This window comes from Hemiscyllium ocellatum, chromosome 14, assembly GCF_020745735.1.
Source record: "Hemiscyllium ocellatum isolate sHemOce1 chromosome 14, sHemOce1.pat.X.cur, whole genome shotgun sequence".
NCBI lineage: Eukaryota > Metazoa > Chordata > Chondrichthyes > Orectolobiformes > Hemiscylliidae > Hemiscyllium > Hemiscyllium ocellatum.
Window position 1 is genome coordinate 42,577,128 of NC_083414.1, and position 19,957 is coordinate 42,597,084.

The window sequence follows — 19,957 nt, forward strand, 5'->3', positions numbered from 1 at the left end:
GGTGCCTTTAGACTTGACTATTCCAATGTATTCCTCACTCATCTCCCATAGTCTACTCTCTAAAACTTGGACTCATCAAAACTCAGTTGCTCAGGTTTTAACTCTCAGCCAGTCCTGTTTCCCAACAGTTCTACGCTCATTGACCTACCTTGACCCCTATGCAAACAATACCTTGACTTTAAAATTACCTTCCTTGTTTTCAAACCCCCATAGCATTATCCCTCCCTATCTCAGCACCTAACCTCACAATCCTCTGAGATCATGGTGCACCTCTAATTTTGCCATCTTGTACATTCCCACTTATAATTGTTCCATCACTGGTGGACAGTTATCTAGGCTCCACCTCTGATATTCCCTCGTTTTAACTCTCCTCTTCTATCTTGTATTTCTGCTTTACGGTACTTCTTAATGTTCTCTTTTTTATCCAAGCTTTTGATCATCTGACCTCATATCGCTTTGTGACACAGTGACATATTTTACTTTATAATGCTCTTGTGAAGTACCTTAGAAAGTTTTGATCTATTAAAGCTGTTCAATAAATTTAAATTGTTGTTGTGTAACTTTTCTCTGTCGACTGTCACGTACACTTTAGAGTATTCATCTGACCTCTCACTCCCTTGGATGGGGATGCAACAGACTTATGCTGCTGTGTTGGGGGAGCAGATGCATTATTGGAGTAAGGGGAAGCTGCAGTAGAGCTTATTATTTATTGGTCTGCTATTCTACAATATGTTGCATTTTCTGTGCTATAGTACTTGTCAACAAATAAATATATACTTTTCATAATTCTGTACAGTTTGATTCAGAATTGCTCTTTTTTCCACCTGTTAGTGAGATACCAGCTTGCATCCAGATCAACAGGGATTGATGAAATGATTGATGAATCAGTTATTCTTTCTTTTCCACGTACTGATTAAATGTAACTTCACTTGGCATTTTCTAAGGAGAGAGGGTCAATTGTGACTGCCACAGGCACATTTTGGAGCTTGTATTGAGTACGACTTAAGTGACCATACTGTAGAGTTTGATGCGATAGCATACACGTGTCAAGTGAAGCTTTTAATTGTACTTTGCAGCTTTGAATTGCATTTTGCAACATCTGGGTGTGCACAAGGGACAGCATGAACATTGAAGGATTGTCTAAATGTTTTTCTTTAGTGAGCAGCGCACATGGAGTTGGTCAGGCAATATTTTGTGACATGGGATTCTGAATTACCTAAAGCATATTATTAATTGGATATTGTAATATTCCTTAATGGTGGCATATTTTATTGGCTTTAGGGCCTTGGAGGAACTTGTGATGATTTATTACTCCTCACTGGACATAAACAACACATATGGGGCTGAGTTAGAGTAAAAAAAAGTGAGAACCCACATCCAGTATACAGGAATCTGAAGTATGGCTGTATGAATTTTAGAAATGTGCAGGGAAGAATCTGGAGAAGACTGACTAGCATTAGTTGGTCGACTTCATGGGATAGTCTTTCTGTAATGTCACATTAAAATGAAAGTGTAGTGTAACTCTGAGTATCATGCAATGTAGCATTTTGTCTTAATAGAATAAACAGTGATATAATGAGGCTGAAGGTTCTAGTCAGTTTGCCATCCTGTCTTGTCATCAACCAGTCTGTCTTGAATCCAAACTCATGAATGTGGGTATAAAACCATTCAACCAAAAATGCTGTATTCTTCTCCAGTACAAGTTGCCATGTCTTTCACTTCAGTGCATGATGTGTTGTGGTAGATTACTGCCTCCCGACAAACATAGAGTCATTTTCCCTTGTTCAGAATGTTCCCCATGAAAGCAAACAATGTCTTCCTTGCACCAACTTCCTGCAGCACCATACATACAAGAAATCCAGGATAGATTAGACACTGCTCATTGAACATCTGTACTACTTAGAATTTTCAGTATTAAATTCCATTTGCAAGAAAACAACCTTGTTGTAAAATCTCGGTAGATCACTTTAAATGCCTTCCTTTCGTTGTAAGTATTCACAAATTGTTAACTGGAAACAATCAAGCATTTGAAGGAAAATTCCATTCCAGAAGCACAGCAAATAAAAAACAGATCATTGACCAGGTAATGTAGGTTATCGTGACACATTTAGAAACAAAGGCTGCAAACAATGTTGTGATGGATGTGGGTACTTCAGAAGGATGATTTTCACAGAAAACTGTTGGATATTACCCAGGAAGAAGCTGACCACAGGGACTACATGCAACTATTGCTGCCAGCTCATTATCATGAGTCAAACGTGAGGCCAGATCTACAATGCTGCTTATTACAGTAAGTCCCTGTTTAACATTGTTTGACTTAATCTTAGTCAGTTAATGCAGCCTGTAATCTGACTTTGTGTCACAAGATGCATTTCAGCATCATTTCCTCCAGTATGACACAAGGTTGTATGACCCATTTGGAACAGTTTTGCAGGTTAATTTCCTGCTAGGTAAAACTCACTGCCTTGCAACTAATCCTTCAGCCTGTGGCCTCTTCTCGTCCCTAACCCATAGTCTCTCTTCATGTTTGCAGCAAGTCTCCTGCTCCTCAACTCTTCCACTCATTACTTTCCTCATGTAAACCCTCACCACGAGCAAGGGCTCTGGAGTTGAGCAGTGAGAAACAGGAGGAGCCACTTTGATTTGCACGAGGTAAGTGCTGTTGAAGTGGGTTTGTGATCCTTTCACAGAATCACCAAGTGGTTTCAGTATAAAGGGAGGCCATTTACCCCATCATGCTGGCAGTACAAAGCATTTCACCTCTTGCCACTTTCCAATATTCCTGACTCATCTTTTCAGATAACAAGCCAATTTATCTTTATACATTCTGATTTAACCTGACTCCACCATACTCTGAGGCAGTACATTGTAGATCCCAACAGCCCACTGCAAGAAGATTACCGTCATGTTGCCGTTGCTTCTTTTGCCAATTTTCTTCAATCGGTCTCTTATTTTCTCAATGGGAATGGCTTCTGCCTATTGAATCAGTCCAGATTCTTCAATGCTTTGTATACTTGTATTGAAACTCTCAACTTCGCTTCCCAACTTTCCTTTCTCCAAGGTAAACAATCCCAACTTTTCCAATCTATTGATGTAACTGATGTTTCTCATTTCTGGAAACATTTTAATGAATTTTTCTGCACTCTTGCTCATACCTTTACAGCTTACTTCTGGTGTGATGCCTCGAACAATACTGCCATGTTCTATACAGGTTTAACACAATCACCTTGTGTTTGTACTCTATACACTGACGAGTAAAGTGCAGGATGCTGACTTGTGATCAGAAATCTCCAAAGTACAAATCCCTGTTGCAACATGAAATAGTTTAGTTTAACTCCCGGATACAGGTGGAGGGGATGAGAGATAAAGGAGATTTCTGATGAAATGGGGTATTGTTTGATTACAAAGCTTCTGAAAATTGAAGCTGTTCCTCTTTTCTCTCACTGCTCATCTCCAGAGCCCTCACAGCAGGTTACATGTCAGCAGCTCGAGGGTAAGTTTGAGAATGGGAGAGGTCACAACTCAGAAGGGCAGCATAAGGAAAGGTGCGTTACAATGTTGATAAATGGGATACATGGAGAGGAGGTACTGTAAGTAACCAAATGTTTTTCATATTTTTATTTTACACAAAAGTTATGTAATCCACTAATTATACGAATTTACCAATGAAGAGTCATTCTGGCCTTGACATATTAACTCTGTTTCTCTCTCCACAGATGCTGCCAGAATTGCTGAGTTTTTCCAGCATTCTGCTTTTGTTTTGGTGTTCCAGCATCTGCAGTACTTTCCCTTCATATCATTTTTCAATGTTTTTTTTCAGGTGAGGTAAGTCTCACAGAACATAACTATATCCTTTACATTGACTTTTTAATAGAAAAATGTGATTTACTTAAAATTATTTCGCTGAGAGTCCCAATTTTCAGGAATACCATAAGTTTAAGTGAGAACTTAGTGTAACTATCTGTTTATTTTGGGGACATAGACCATGACTGACATGTGTTACAGGGTAGTTTCACTCTAGAAGCACAAAGCCAGGAAAGCATTGCCTGAGAGATGAAATTACTGGAAGAGGTGTAGTGAGTGCACCCACGTTCCTGGGTGTATCTTTGAGGTCCGTCATCCACACAGCAAGTACAACCTTCTGTCACAGTCCTTTGAAATCAGATAGCCCTCTATAGTATTGCTGAGCTGGAGTAGTTTCAAGAACCTTTAAAGCATGCTAGCTACAGAGCACTCTACTGCAACATATTTACAGTTGTGAGAACATTACTTGACAATATCTACTTTGCATTCTGCTTTCTCCAAGACTCTCATTTCACATGTGTATGTCACTTCCTTCAATGACACTACGGATTATTACAGTTAACCCATTATGGGACTTAGGCTAATATACTCCATTACACTACAGGGTGTATTGTCCACGCAATACGTCCCCTGTCATTTAGAAGATATTGTTGAGGTGGTCAATACTAGCTGTCTAGCTTCCAGCACATGGCTACCATGCAGAACAAAGTTCAATGACCTTATCAGAGTTATAAAAGTTAAGAATTTTATTGCTCATCTGAGTTTAAAAAAAGAAAAAATTCCTGGGAAAGCCATTGTTTATTTCCCATTCCTCATTACACTTGAGATAATGGTGGCATGTCAACTTACTGACTAACTGGTTGAGGATCTCAGGGACAATTACAATGCTGTGGCTCTGGAATTCAATATAGGCTGTAACAGATAAGAACAGTACATTTATTTCCATAAAGTACATTAACGCACCAGATTTATTTAATTAGTTGAATTTAAATCCTTAACTCCATATGGGATCTGAACTCAGAGCCACAGATTATTATTAGTATCAGCCTTTAAGTTCATAGTGAAGTAACATAACCATTACTATATTCCACTCAACTCTCAATCTCCCTTTAGTCTCCTACAATCACAAAATCACATTCCTACCCCTTTCCGTACACTACACTTTCAACTTTCAGCTGTATTGGAATCATCATTTCACACACACAGCTTATACAAAATATAAAAACTGTTCTACAATGACAGGTACATTCTCAAAACACCTAGAAAGGCTATCATTAATACAGTCCCTTCTTAGAAAAGAAGGTTGTACACATTATATGACAAGTAGTGGAAACTGAATGCACACCCATTTCCTTTGGAATACCTGAAGGGTTTCCCAGCGAGCAGAAAGGTTATGACTGTGAGAAGTGACAACACTTTGAGGGGACATTGTCTCATGCTTCTTTACACCTTATCATTTTACCTTCTCACTTTGGTCTCAGTACTTCAGAGCAGCAAGGCACCTCACTCTACTCTCCCTTCACAATAAAATGTAACCCTTATCCTTCTTGTTCATTTCAAGTGCTGAAAATATGGACACCACTCTGTTGGTTGAGAAAAGGGAGATTTTTCTGAAGAGGCAGTATTATTCATTCAACCCTAGTTTGCATCAAGTCAGAGCTGATACCACGTGACTTCAGAAGGCAAGTCAGAGGTGGATGTACACTTGGTAAAAGACATGCCACAAGTCTGTGGACAAGAAAGTGCCAGTATGCTTATGGATGGAATTGTATACTGACATTGGTACAGAGCACAGAGGTGCCCACTTTGTGGTCATACAAGAAATGCCAGGCATATTGGACAATGTCTCAAATAACGGGATTCCAACTTCACCTTCCATTAACTCTTCACATTGACCGTAGAGACCAGCATGTTCTCCAGGGAGGAAGTGATCAGCTCCATGAACATGGCAGCGGTGCTTTTTGTGATCAATCTTCTGCTGACAGCTTTGCCAGCTTGAATGGGCTACTCAAAATCCTGACATAAAAGCTTAGATATCTCTCATCTTGATACATGGGTGCTTTTCTACAGGGGTTTCCAGTCACTACACCATACCTGCACTTTACTCACACAACTCTGCAGAAACATTAAGGTGTGGTTTTAGATCATGGCCATAATTGCATGTGAGGCACTGTTGTCCTCTCTGAGAATGAGAACAGACCTACCTCTACTCCATCAAATTCTCTAATGCCCTTATCAGTGCAATACACAGCCAGCTGGGTAAGGACAACCTGAACATCAACATTTTGTCATAGGACAATGTCCAGAAGGTGAGATGGGTTGGTTCTTCACACTGTAAAGAAAGTACATTGTCCCTGATCTTTTGTCTGTTGCAACAGCTTGAATAAGAGTTGGGAATAACAAGCATCCTGATAAAGCCAAACCAGGAATTTCCTTGGACTTTGAAACTTCCAATGGGTAATTAGTCAACATGGTAAGAATGAAATAAATAAAATATGAGCAGATATCAGATAAACAGCCAATGAAAATGTTTGTGCACACCATCAGGAAGCCTGCACAATTTAAACCAGCAGCGACTTTTCCTAAAAGTTTGTTCATGAGATGCGGACACCATTGGCTAAGTCAGCAGTTATTGCCCATCCCTAAATGCAAGAGTCAAACACATTGCTGTGGGTCTGGATCACAGGTTAGCCAGGCTCAGGAAGGATGGAAGATTTCCTTCTCTAAATGGCATGCGTGCACCAGATAGATTTTAATGTCAAACAACAATAAATGCATGGTCATTATTAGATTAACATGTTAACTTCAGTTTTTTTTTAGTTAATTAAAATTTCACCATCTCCCCTGGTGGAATTCAAATACATGCCCCCCAGAACACCACCTGAGGGCTCTGGATTGCTAGACAAGTGGCATTGTCATTGCACCGCGACCTTGCACTAGTGAAGTGGATTTCATTACAGTTAATGCACGACACTGTTAATTAATAATCAATTACTTTGTGATCATGTATGTTGAGTAACTTGTGCAATTTATCACTGCAAATGAGAATGCATGCAACTTTTTTTAGTGTAAAGAAGATGTCTGGAGAAATGCAATTGCACCTTAAGTGTACTGACTAGCCTACAGATCTCTATCTCTGCTATAAGTGCTTTTCTATGCCATCTGTGCCAGCCATTAAACAAGTGTCACTTGGGCAAGACTGAGTGAAATTCCTTTCTATTTGAGAAAGATGTTGACATGGTGAGATATGTGTTTGCAGTAAATGAAACTGTGGACCCTAGGGAAACCTAGTACTCCTTCATCTCTATTTCTCTCTGTCCAATATTAAAGTGATAGGTATTGTGCTCTGGGATTTTCTGAATGGAGCAGTACTCAACCAATTTTCATCTCAAGCATTTTGAAAGGAAAGTCTTTAACTTATGTAAAACTTTCACACATACCAGACATCTCAAAGTGATTTATAGCTTATGGAATAGTTTTTAAAAATTTAATCACTTTATACTCAACAAATCTTTTGAGTGGAAAACCATGTTTGGTTAAGTTATTAGAGTTCTTTGAGCAAGGAACAAGTAACACAGATACACGGGAAAGCACGGGTATGGTTCATTTAGATTTCCAAAAGGCATTTAATAAAGCAGGTTACTAGATGAAATACGGGCTAGTGGTGTGGAGATTAGTACAGTAACATGGATAGAGGATGGTTAGCTCACAGAAAACTCAACAGAAAGCAGTTGGGAAACTTTAATTAATGGATTCCCACAGGGATCAGTGTTATGGTCTCAAATACCTTCAATGACTTGGATGAAGTTCCTACATCTATAATTGCTAATGCTGCTGAGAGTATATAGTCGAGATATAGACAGATTAATAAGAAGGCAAAGATTGACATATATACAGAATAAGGTACTGGATGGCTTTGGCATGGTGGGCCCAGTGTCAAGTTTGAACTCAGTTCGGGACCCAGCAGCTTCAGCAGACTTATGGCAGCGATGATGTCAGTGGAGCCAAGATGGCATCAACATGTTAATTCCAGTTTTTTTTAATTTAATTCAAATTTCACCATCTCCCTGGTGGAATTCAAATACATGCCCCCCAGAACACCACCTGAGGGCTCTGGATTACTAGACAAGTGGCATTGTCATTACACCGCGACCTTGCACTGGGTCCAGGTACTTAATTATAGAGGTGGGGGTGTTCTGGCTGCAGCTGTGTGCAGGGACAGGGGGAAACTGAGTGTTTACAGACTGAGGGATGGATTTTGTGGCTTTGTTTATCTGATGGTAGGGGTGAGGAAGTGGCCTGAACATTTCCTTTTCATTTGGCTGTTTCTTTTATTTCTGCTTCTGTTTCTAATCCTGTCTTTTGTATACTAAGATGGTGCCAGAGAAGGGCAACTGTACACTTTTCACTATGCTCCTATATTCCTGTACTTGTGTACACGTGACAATAAAATCTAAGTGTAGATTCATCAATTTAGACAGGAAGAATAGAAAAGTCGCATTTTTTCTGAAGAGAGATTGCAGAGCGCTGTTAAATGGAGGAACTTGGTTGCCCTGGTACATGAATCACAACAAGTTACTGCTGCAGCTACAGTAAATTATTACGAAGACAAATAGAGTGTCCTGATTTATTCAAGAGGGTTAGAATATAAATGTAGGGGTGCTTTGCTACAAATATATAGAGAATTGGCGAGATCTCATCTGGAGTACAGTGTACAATTTTAGTTTCCTTATTTGAGAAAGTCTCACAGTAACATTGCTGTCAATGTCATTTATTGCCTGCCTCTTCTAACCACTGCTGAGACTTTTTCTCTTTCAGGTACTGCCCAATGGGTTCACCACCTCCACAGAGAAACACACAGCTCCTCACAGAGACCACCTCCTTGACTTCTGAGGACAAGAATACTCAGGAGAAGTATTCATAAGTCTGTTTCTTGCACAGTCCCCCCCTGCCGCGCCAGCTCAGATACCGACACCCTTGTGGGAATACTAGCCTTAGAAAGAGGGCTGTACAATTTTGTGAGCACCTCACCGTGCCAGCTCTGCAGCTAGCCCAGGAAGGAAAACTCCAGCCCACTGTCACACGGACAGCTGCTGGAGAGTACGCACCAGACAGGAGGGGTGTTGGCAGTTAGGGATTTTGTTCAAAGGCACAGGGAGGAAAAGGAATGACAGACTGAAGGGCTCTTGCCTGAAACGTAGATTCTCCTGCTCCTCGGATGCTGCCTGACCTCCTGTGCTTTTCCAGCACCACACTCTCGACTCTGATCTCCAGCATCTGCAGTCCTCACTTTGTCCTAGTTAATTACAACTGAGCTGAAAATGTGTTGCTGGAAAAGCGCTGCAGGCCAGGCAGCGTCCAAGGAACAGGAGATTCGACGTTTCGGGCATAAGCCCTTCTTCAGGAAGGTTCCTGAAGAAGGGCTTATGCCCGAAATGTTGAATCCCCTGTTCTTTGGATGCTGCCTGACCTGCTGCGCTTTTCCAGCAACACATTTTCAGCTCTGATCTCCAGCATCTGCAGACCTCACTTTCTCCTAGTTAATTACAACCTTACTGCGAAACCTCTTCCAAGGATGTCTACCTTGAAGAAGTCCTCCTTTTCTCTCTACAAGGATCTCAGTGAGTCTCTCACTGAAACCCCCTGGTTGTCTCCTCTGCCCTGAAACCCTTTAGCCATGTCCTGAAGCAGACTTGCTACTACAGCCACATCTCCTTCCCCAGTGCCAGCCTACAGAATCGACTGACCTTGTATGGACTCCGCACTAGATCTGAGCAGATCAGTACCTACTACAAATTCAATTCCTGATGAAGGGCATTTGTCCAAAATGTCGATTCTCTTGCTCTTTGGATGCTGCCTGACCTGCTGTGCTTTTCTAAAACCCCACTCTCAACCAATGTGTGGCATGCAATGGACCTTATGTTCCATAAGTTAACAGTGCAGAAGTCATGAGAATGCCTGGCTCCCCCATGGTCATGGAGATTCAGGTCCAACACCCTTAAGGTCTGCTGGAGAGACTCACTCACCTGGTTATGGAGTTTCAGGTCCAACACTCTCAAGGTCTGCTGGACACATTCACCCAGCACCCCATCCACTGGTCCTCAGGATTGAAGGCATGGTGACATCGGAACCTGGCATGAGCTGCTGGCATTCTTCCTCGGAAGATGACAGTCTCAGAAGATGCTGCAGGAGGAACCACATGCAACTTCCTCAATGATGAAAATGATCAGTTGGATGATTTAGTACTGAGCTTTTGTCCAACACCCCAAAACGTTACTAACTTTGAGTGAGAAAAGAGGAGGCAATGAAACAACGAGAGAAAGTTTTTTTTGGAAAAGGATGTTTAGATGTAATAAACTGGACTATCAGAAATATATTGTAGTACATTTAAACTAGCAAAGTTTACTCGATACAACCTCTTCCATACATTCAAGCTGGAAACCAGAGGTACACATATCTGCTCTTCATCAGAAAATACAATGAAGTAATGAAACCATTAACTAAATTCATATTTTGAAAGTCATGAGACGGAAAATTATTTCTAAATCTACTGTTGCTACAACAAAGTAGTTTTCATTATTGAGGCCTAGTGAACTCAAGTATTACCATATTCCTTGTCAGATTTCCAAATACCTTTCTTACTTCATAATAATTCTTGATAAAAGAAATACTAACAAAGTGTTTACTTGATACGTCTCACTACTATCATTTAGAACTGGCATGAGATCAAGTTAACTGTTAAATAACAAATACTTAAAGCAAGTACATTATTTTCCCGTCACAATTGAAAACAAAAGGTATGTAACAATATGATTACATATGTAAGCTGCAAAATGATCTGACTTGAACCTATTAGATGAATTAGATGCTAAATTCATTTTTAGCGTTTTAACAAATATTGAATTTCACGCGAGTGTAATTGGCAATCTGTGCATAACCATTCCCAAAGAGAGAATAGTGATAATATTTCAATGGACTGTTTTAAACAATATTTTAAACAAAATTATCATCATGTCTATCATTGTGGGCTTTCTGGAATTTGCAATTAAAACAGGTGAGAATAATGTGGCTAATTGTGGAGTTAATTCAAAAGTCTCAAATGCAAGCATCAATCAATACTGTACACAGTGCTCAGAATGATTTCTTTACCTCCTATTTGGAAAGGACTTGTTATGAATGCTTGTTTTGAGAAAAGATAAGCTTCTTTAGATCAGAACTCAAATGAAGTATTAGAAAACCACGGTCAACAGCAACAAATTACTGTGGAGACTTGCAAAATGGAAGCTGTAGCACAGTTGCTGGAGGCGCAACCCACAAAAAGGATGTACAGACAGATACTCAGCTGGTCTCACAAAACATTAGAACATAGAACCCGTACAGCATAGAACAGGCCCTTCAGCCCACGATGTTGTGCCGACCATTGATCCTCATGTAAGGTAAACCCAATGTACGAACCCTCAAATTTCTGTGACCATATGCATGTCCAGCAGTCTCTTAATTACCCCCAATGACCTTGCTTCCACAACTGCTGCTGGTAACGCATTCCATGCTCTCACAACTCTCTGCATAAAGAACCCACTTCTGACATCCTCTCTATACCTTCCGCCAAACAGCTTAAAACTATGATCCCTCATGTTAACAATTTCTGCCCTGGGAAAAATGTCTCTGTCTATCAACTCTATCTATGCCTCTCATTATCCTATACACCTCAATTAGATCCCCTCTCTTCCTTTTTTTTCCAATGAGAAAAGTTTGAGCTCAGTCAACCTCTCTCATAAGACAAGCCCTCCATTCCAGGCAGCATCCTGGTAAACCTCCTCTGAACCCTCTCCAAAGCATCCACATCTTTCCTATTATAGGGTGACCAGGACTGGACACATTATTCCAAGTGCGGTCTAACCAAAGCTTTATAAAGCTGCAAAGATATCACGGCTCTTAAACTCAATCCCTGTTAATGAAAGCCAAAACACCATATGCTTTCTTAACAACCCTGTCCACTTGGGTGGCCATTTTAAGGGATCCGTGTACCTGCACACCAAGATCCCGCTGTTCCTCTACACTGCCAAGAATCCTGTCTTTAATCCCGTACTCAACCTTCAAGTTCAACCTTCCAAAATGCGTCATTTCACATTTATCCAGGTTGAACTCCATCTGCCACCTCTCAGCCCATCTCTGCATCCTGTGAATGTCACGCTGCAGCCTACAAAGGTCCTCTACACTGTCAACGACACCTCCAACCTTCGTGTCGTCTGCAAACTTGCTAACCTATCCTTCAATCTCCTCATCCAAGTCATTAATAAAAATTACAAAGAATAGAGGCCCAAGAACACAGCTCTGTTGAACACCACTCACCACTGACTTCCAGGCAGAATACTTGCCTTCCACTACCACTCACTGTCTTCTGTCGACCAGCCAATTCTGTATCCAGACAGCTAAATATCCCTGTATCCCATTCCTCCTGACCTTCTGAACGAGCCTACCATGGGGAACCTTATCAAATGCCTTGCTGAAGTCCACATACACCACATCCACCGCTCAACTCTCATCAACTTGCCTAGTAACTTCCTCAAAGAACTCAATAAGGTTTATGAGGCATGATCTGCCCCTCACAAAACCGTGATGACTGCATTTAATCAAGCTATGCTCTTCCAGATGGTCATAAATCCTGTCCCTCAGAATCCTTTCTAACACCTTGCTGACAGCAGTTGTGAGACTGACTGGTCTGTAATTGCTGGGGATTTCCCTATTTCCTTTCTTGACGAGAGGAATTACATTTGCCTCCCTCCAGTCCTCAGGTACGACTCCAGTGGAGAACGAGGATGCAAAGATTTTGGCAAGTGGCGAGGAAATCACATTTCTCGCTTCCCAAAAGCAGCCGAGAACAAATCTGGTCTGGCCCTGGCGACTTGTCAATCTTAATGTTTGTCAAAATTTTCAGCACATCAGCTTGCTCACCCTCTATCCGTTCCAGCATGCTTACCTGCTCCTCAATGGTTTCATTCACTACAAAGTCCTTTTCTTTAGTAAAGACAGAAGCAAAAAACTCATTTAGGGCTTCCCCTACCTCCTCAGACTCTATACACAAGTTCCCTATGCTATCCCTGATCGGCCCTACTCTTTCTTTGATCATTCTCTTATTCCTTGCATATGTGTAAAATGCCTTTGGATTCTCCCTAATCCTTCCTGCCAAGCCTTTTTCATGCCCACTTCTAGCATTACTAATGCTTTAGAAGGCGAAGATTATCCCTTCAAATAGTGGTGGACATCTTCAACCACCGAGATGATGATTTGCTGTTTGCATGATCTGATGACTACCAATAGTTATGATAGAACCCACTATCCTCAACTTGCCTCAAAAGAACAAAAAAAGAAGACTGCATTTGTATAGCGCATTTTATTACCACCAGAAAACACAGAACACTTGTCCAGTCAAGGTATTTGTGAAGTATAATCAACACTAATAATATAGGAACCAGTACAGCTTATGTACAGACAGCAAACTCCCACAAACAGCAAAGTGACAATGACCAGTTAATTTGTGATGCTCATTGACGAACATCAGGAATAATTCCTCATGAGTTCTTAAACCCATAAAAGGATACCTTAGAAGGTAGGCTACGAGCACTGAGTGACAACTGTCACCAAGCCACTGGATCATTTTAAGGCCTGATCAGAAAAATATACAGCTCTCCACATATAAGTACATAAACAGATCACTGATAGATTGATTGCAGGGACATCAGTCCTGTCAACTTCAACCATGATCATTCTAAACAAGAAGTGGCACTCCTAAATTGCTTACAACAAATGCTGGCTCCAATAATTTTAGAAATATAAAAAATCACACATTCTCAAATTAACCTGGAGTATTTGTCAAACAAATGGCTGTACTCCACCAATGTCAGTTGGAATCCAAAAACAAGAAAACATTTCTACACATGTGTGTTAGATCCCTGGAGCACTGGCTTGCTGCTTTCATTCTGTAGCAGTCCAAGTTTCCTAAGCTTTCTAAACTTGCAAATGGACTTAAGGGACGGCTGCTTGCGGACAATGAATAACTCCTTCAAACAGACATTTGATTCGATTCCCTACAGTGTGGAAACAGGCCCTTCGGCCCAACAAGTCCACAACGGCCCTTCCTCTGACTAACGTACTTAACATTATGGATAATTTTAGCAACATTGTTGTGATTGTGGGAGGAAACCAGAGCAAACTCCACACAGACAGTTACTGATTCTAGAATTGAACCAAGGACCTTGGTGCTGTGAGGCAGCAGTGCTGACCACTAAACCGCTGTACCAGGATTGACTGATTGGTAATTGGCAGAAATTTTCCAATCAACCTGTTTGGCAATGTTATTCCACATGGCAAATAGAAACACAGATGGTTGAAGCAGGAGTAGGAGACTACTCTGCCATTCAGTATGATCATTGCTGATCGTCAAGCTCAGTACCCTTACTTTGTCCTCTACCCATATCCCTTGATCCCTTTAGCCACAAGAGCTATACCTACCTCCTTGAAGGTCAGAAGCCACACAACACTAGATTATAATCCAACAGGCTTATTTAAAAACACAATTTTTGGGAGCACTGTTCCTTCATCAGGCACTTCACACGTCATGTGACTTCTGACCTTGCCCACCCCAGTCCAATACTGACACCTCCACTTCATGGCTACCTCTTTGAAAACATTCTGTGTTTTGGCCTCAATCACACTCAATAAAGAGGGGACATGGAAGAGATTAAGATCATGTCCTCACAACAGTACAGACTGTTCACATCGCTGCTTCGGATATTAGGGCTGTAAAGTTCAATTTGTCACTCAGTGCAACTTGACAGTGAGAGGGACGGAGTTAGAAACTTTGGAGATTATGTTAGCAATCCAAGATAATTACTTTAGTCTTCCCAGTATATATTTACAAGCAATCACTTCTCATCCAGTCACCGTAAAAAAGGTTTTAATTCATTCACGGGATGTGGGCATCAATGGCTAAGTCAGCATCTATTGCCCATCCCCAGAGGACAGTTAAGAGTCAACCACATTGCTGTAGGTCTGGAGTCACATGTAGGCCAGACCAGGTAAGGATGGCAGATTTCCTTCTCTAAAGGACATTAGTGACCCAGGTGAGTGCGGATGTTGGATAAGTAATATTCGTTTGCGATAACAATCTATTGATGCTTGAACTTGCATCCTCCATTCTCTGTGGACAATATACATGATAGGTCTCTCTGTTATGTTGCAGGTGTTCTGTTAGCCCTTGATAACTATTCTTATCACTATGATGACCCCCCCTCCCTCCCCCCCAGGGAGAGTGTGAATGTGCAGCTGAGCAAAATTTGGAAAGAACTGCGCTCTCCAAGACTGTCAGCTGCTGTAGTCATTGCATCACATCTGCTTATACTCACATGTGAAATGAGTCACTAGCTGAAAGCTAACTGCTTATCCAGACTCATTGAAGTGATAGCTCAACAAAAGTAATAGTCCTATATCAGTGCACCCTCAGAAGGATTCAGCTCCTCTGAGAAATTGTCAATTGCATGTTCCACTGACTATTCATGCATGCATAAAGACCAAAGGCAGTGTCCTCAATCTCACCACATGCACCCTCCATTTGTCACTAACTCTGTCCCCTCAATGACAACTATCAGAAGCTCATTCAGACAGTTTATAACATTGGTGTATGGTATGCAGGAAGGTCTAACTTGTACATCTGCATTTCTTCGAGAGAGCAACAGTTTAAGTTGGATTCATGTGCAAAGAGTTCAGTTTCTGTCTAGGATGCTGAGTATTTGTAAGTTAAAAATCACAGAACACTAAGGTTATAGCCCAACAGGTTTATTTGGGAGCACTAGTTTTCAGAGTGCTGCTCCTTCATCAGGTAGCTATGGGACCTGATGGTGGAGCAGTGCTCTGAAAGCTAGTGCTTCCAAATAAACCTGTTGGACTATACCCTGGTGTTGTGTGATTTTTAACTTTGTCCACCCCAGTCCAACACCGGCTCCTCCACATCATGAGTATTTGTAAGGGTAACTTTTTCATTTGCCACCTGTGTATAAAACTGCCATTGCACATTGACTAGCCCAACAGAAACTATCTGCTTCACCAACAGCAATCAAGATTCAGTTCCTACTATGGACAGTCAGTTCACTATGTCAGATAAGGCTGGGGTTTTATGCTGAATCTAGCACATGAGGTTTTAAAAATCAAGCTTTCAAAGTCTGACCTTGAGACGAGCAACATTCCTGAAAACTTGGTTCGGCATGTGTCCAGAGAAGGTCCTCCTGGGGTATGCAGATCAAAACGCTTCCAAAATTCACAGTCCGTGACATCTGTGGAGTGTTCATCTCGAGGACTAAACCCAATTAGTTTGAAGATCTTGAGCCAAGCTGATCTCATATCCATACCCTACACTGTTTCAATTTTAACATAGTCACCAGATCTTAGTTTGGTCTCATTCTGTAAAACAGAAAATAGGTTGGATTTCAACTGAGGAGTCATTGGGGGCGCATAATGAAGCCAGACACCCCAGCTACATCTGTCTGTAGGATTTCCAACTCTCATTGAACACATTCCGGATGGTTTAATCATGATCATATTTGAACATATGAGATTCCATCATGTACATTTTACAAAGACTGCCTAAAATATTTCAGTTTTTGCATTTTGTACGGTACAAGGATTTCAGTGAGACAACTTCTAGCACAATATATCATTATTGCAAGTCTGGGTAATCCAGTCTTGAGCTATCTTTGGATTACTGCTGAATGTTTGTACTCTGCTAAGAGAATCTTGCCTGTTCCTAATCCTTTCAATTGCACATGCCCTATTTTTCTTTATGTTAACCCCTGTTTTGATCTCTGCATGGTATCCATCTGTATAGTCCATCATTGTTGGAAGCATTGCTTTGGCATGTTCTCCTGCCCTGCACTTCCTTCTTTCCTGTTAACAATTGTTCAAGGGCCGGTCGAAGCTAAACTCCTTTGCAAGACAAACTGGGAAGAGTTCAAATACTACAGAGTGAAAAACTAATGGATGGCATGGTGGCTCAGTGGTTAGCACTGCTGCCTCACAGCACCAGGATCCCATGTTTGATTTCAGCATTGGACACCTGTCTGTGTGGAGTTTGCACATTTTCCCCGTGTCTGCGTGGGTTTCCTCCAGGTACTCCGGTTTCCTCCCACAATCCAAAACATGTGCAGGTCAGGTGAATTGGCCATCCTAAATTGCCCATAGTATTAGATGCATTGGTCAGAGGGAAGTGGGACTGGGTGGGTTAATCTTGGGAGGGTCGGTGTGGACTTGTTGGGCTGAAGGGCCTGTTTCCACAGTGTAGGGAACCTAATTTCTTTACCTTTCTTCTCAAACTATGCTTGACTTTTCATTTTTTCTCAGTTTTTGGTCAGATTCCCTGGAGCTTGTGACAATATTTCTCCACAGTCTGAGGTGGACAGGCTAGATTGCTGGTAACCTCACTGGGAGATCAAGCCTCGATTCTACAAAACTCTCAATCAACCCGGGAGAATTGCCAACCATATTTTGACTTTGGCAATTTGTAGCAGTTCCAACATAGGACTGAAAGATTATTAACAACAAATAATTGAACTGGCAAATTTAGGATATGAGGTCACCCATGTAAGACTGTGATGAGAAGTTTCTGTGTTGAAACCAGTGATGTAACTGCAACCTTTTCCCCAAAAGGGAAAGTCTAAAATCTAGTTTTGGACTGACTCATGTTTCAGCTCAAGTACACAGTGGGCAGAATCTTATCCCTTTAAGGATAGTCACTGTGTAGGACCATTGTTGAATTCCTAGCTGGTGCTTCTTGTAGACTATCAGCATGTGAGATCTTCCCAGAAGAGTCCAATTAAGAGGCTGCTTTCGGGAACACCATCCACTTGAGGACAGTGAAGACGTTCCTGAAGTTGCTGTGCTAAAAGAGAACCTATAATTTTGGATGGATGGCAGTTCCAAAGGCAGAGATGAGCAAGAGGTTGAGAAAGGGGAACTGAGAGGGATCTTGAGGTGAAGTACCCCTAATATTTTAACATTGGCCAAGCTTTGAAAAATGTGGTGCTGGAAAAACACAGCAGGCCAGGTAGCATCCGAGGAACAGGAGAATCGACTTTCGGACATAAGCCCTTCTTCAGGAATGAGGCTAGTGTGCCAAGCGGGCTGAGATAAAAGGTAGGGGGGAGGGAATTTGGGTGAGGGGTGCTGGGAATACGATAGGTGGAAGGAGGTGAGGGTGAGGGTGATAGGGCGGAGAGGGGGTGGGGGCGGAGAGGTCAGGAAGAAGATTGCAGGTCAAGAGGGCGGTGCTGAATCCCAGGGTTGGGACTGAGATAAGGTGAGGGAAGGGGAAATGAGGAAGCTGGAGAAATCTACATTCATCCCGTGTGGCTGGAGGGTTCCTAGGCGGAAGGTGAGGTGCTCTTCCTCCAGGCATCGTGTGGCCAGAGACTGGTGATGGAGGAGGCCAAGGACCTGCATCTCATTGGCGGAGTGGGAGGGGGAGTTCAAGTGTTCAGCCATGGGGCAGTTGGTTTGGTTGGTGTGGGTGTCTCAGAGGTGTTTCCTGAAACGTTCTGCAAGTAGGAAGCCTGTCTCCCCAATATAGAAGAGACCACATCAGGTGCAGCGGATACAGTAAATGATGTGTGTGGATGTGCAGGTGATGAGGGAGTTGTGGAGGGAGTAGTTTCTCTTGAATGCTGATAGGGGTGCGTGGAGGGAGTTGGAGGGAGTACTCCCTGGTCAGGTCCACACCCCCCACCAACCCAACCTCCACTTCCGGCACCTTCCCCTGCAATCGCAAGAAGTGCAAAACTTGCACCCACACTTCCCCCCTCACCTCCCTCCAAGGCCCCAATGGATCCTTCTATATCCGTCGCAAATTCACCTGCACCTCTACACACATCATTTACTGCATCCGTTGCACCCGATGTGGTCTCCTCTCCATTGGGGAGACAGGCTTCCTACCTGCGGAACGTTTCAGGGAACACCTCTGGGACACCCGCACCAACCAACCCAACCACCCCGTGGCGGAACACTTTAACTCCCCCTCCCACTCCGCCAATGACATGCAGGTCCTTGGCCTCCTTCATCGCCAGACCCTGGACACACGACACCTGGAGGAAGAGTGCCTCATCTTCCGCCTTGGAACCCTCCAACCACACGGGATGAATTTAGATTTCTCCAGCTTCCTCATTTCCCCTCCCCCCACCTTATCTCAGTCCCAACCCTGGGATTCAGCACCGCCCTCTTGACCTGCAATCTTCTTCCCAACCTCTCCGCCCCCATCCCCTCTCTGACCTATCACCCTCACCTCCTTCCACCTATCGTATTCCCAGCATCCCTCCCCCAAATTCCATTCCCCACTACCTTTTCTCTCAGTCCGCTTGGCACACCAGCCTCATTCCTGAAGAAGGGCTTATTCCCGAAACGTCGATTCTCCTGCTCCACGGATGCTGCCTGGCCTGCTGTGTTTTTTCAGCATCACATTTTTCAACTCTGGTACTCCAGCATCTGCAGTCCTCACTTTCTCCACATTGGCTAAGCTGCCAGGCCATGCATGCAGAACAGAAGCCACTCCACAGAGGGCATGAGGCTGGAGCAATGGACCATTGAATATCACAGCTGCTGTCACCAATTATAAAACAGAAGGCCTCGCAGAACCACCAGACAGCATCCAGCAAGCTGCCTCCAGCTACTGACTAGGCTTTGGCCTCAGTAAGAGCCACTTCACTATTCAAACTGACTACCTACCACTCTTAGGGAGGTGATTGCTGTCTTCATTGTCATGCCTCCAGCAAGATTGCCTAGAGGTGGGAACAACCTCAAAAGGTGCACTCAATGCCCCAAGTTTAGAATTTTCTCCTCGCCCATCTCCATGTGATAAGGAGGAGACCAGCCTTTCCAATATTACTATATTCACCTTGGGAGGCCAGGCTTTGACTACTGTATGCTCAATAATGCCTCGGCAGTACTATTCCTTGTCAATATTAATTGTCCCATCTCCATGTGGAGTAGGTTCAGTGTCATTTTAGTAAGTGGATTCACTGCAATGATTTTTTTTGAAACCCATGAAGCTGATCATCCTGTCACCAAAAATAGGAACGCAGAGAAGCATAGATCCATGACCAGATTCATTTCT